Genomic DNA, 1,923 nt, shown 5'->3' with positions numbered 1-1,923 from the left:
ATGATGTAAAGAAACACTGTGAGCAAGTAAAAGCATCCTAGAGAAATGTTGACGAGGTCATTTTTAAAAGTAGAGCTATAGCTCACCATGTGCCCTTTCCTTTCTCTTTTCTAGGCATCTGTTTCATTATCTGTGAAATTATCCTCAGTCTCATTACTGACGTTGTTTATGTGGGTGGAATGAAAATAATGTTAACATTAGGAAATATAATGCTTTATATAAATGAGATGTATTATTTTTACAAAAATGAATTATTTTGGAAAAATGGAAACATAACCACTTAAGGGGTGGAACATAGCAGCTGTTGAATAGTACGCTTATAGAACTACAGTACAATTTGAAAAGGGTGTGAGGATCTGCTATCTAATTTTGTTTTTCAAAATGAAATTACTGGGAGAATCGAGCTCTGCAGCATAGTGCAATTATCTTAATAGGAAGCGGCCAGGGAACAAGGGTTAATAGCCTCATCTTTTTCAGGGACTTGGATTTAATTTCATACCAAAAAATGATCTGATTTTATGACAGTACTAAAATAGAAGAACACAGATTAATAATACTTAAATTAAGTTTTCCAGTGACCAAATCCTCCTCCTTATTCTTGGGACCCACAGTTTTGTTTTGGTTTCTATTTTTCAATAGAAAGAACCTAAATCATTTATACTATCAGAGTAAGGCTGATCAGATTATCAAATTCCATAATCTTAAAATAAAATTCATTGGCAAAATATGGTGAACTTCATAACAACTTCAAATATATAACTTAAGTGGGAGATTGTGATTATTGTTTTTTTTTTCAATCTGGGTAGATTTATGTAGCCTTGAGTAGAGAATTTCTGTCTTCATTCCACTACCCTAATATCAATTTCGTCAATAAAGCCTGAGATACTCAAGAAATTAAGGATAAATCAATTTTGAGAAATAAACTAGATAAATTCTGCTAGAAAAAACTGTATTAGGAAGCAGGTTTGATTGGATTGAATGCTTAACATTAATAGAGTAGAGATCTTGGGTTGTATTAGGTATGAAATAATTGTTAATATTGTTCAATTATAATCTTAAACCTGATACCACCTTCTCCCTTTTTATTAAAAGTAGATGATTTTCCCACTTAACCTGATTGTGAACATATTTTTAATATACATACAATAGTATGATTATCCCATGATTTAGTGGACAGAAAAGCAGCAATTAATGTGGTCTGGTGGAATGTATTTCTTTACTTCAGAACAATGGTGTGAACATGAAGTCTTACCTTGCAAGTGTGAAATATATGTACATATTACCAAAGAGTATGATCCCCTGACTCTGTAACTTGAGATACTTAATTTAAATTTTATCTGACTTGGTTTTCTCATCTGCATAATAGAGATAATAGAACCATGAAGTTCAAATCAAATAGTTTATTGAGGCTTATTCACAAGAAGGGTCAAAGAGGAAAGATAATTAATCATAATGTTGGAGATAAAATCCTATGGTAAATCATTATTGCTAATCAATTCTGCTAGTTCTCCACTCCTTTCTGACATGTGAGAGAATTGCACTACATGATTCTCCTAGTTAGGTGTGCCATGTAAGCACTATACAATTCTCTTATGTTTCTTTTCTTGCCATGGCAGACTCCTCCATCAGCCTAACTCCCTGAGTGGCCACAATAAAGCTTATGTAACTGTTGTTGTACATGTAGCATGAATGACAAATTGACCTTTTTGTATTCAAATACACTGAAAGTTGGGGTCATTGTTAACCACAAAACAAATTAGCTCATATTTACTGCTGTACTCCTTAGATAGTTATAAAAGTGAGGTGTATACATAGGTTAAAAGGTAATAGAAGACAGAATTGTAAACACATATAAAATAAGTGAAACAGGTAGAATATAAATGACTCCTTTAATATTGATTATCAATCTATTTTACCAGAAAA

This window comes from Propithecus coquereli, unplaced genomic scaffold, assembly GCF_000956105.1.
Source record: "Propithecus coquereli isolate 6110/MARCELLA unplaced genomic scaffold, Pcoq_1.0 Scaffold114, whole genome shotgun sequence".
NCBI lineage: Eukaryota > Metazoa > Chordata > Mammalia > Primates > Indriidae > Propithecus > Propithecus coquereli.
Note: the sequence above shows the minus strand (reverse complement) of the source record.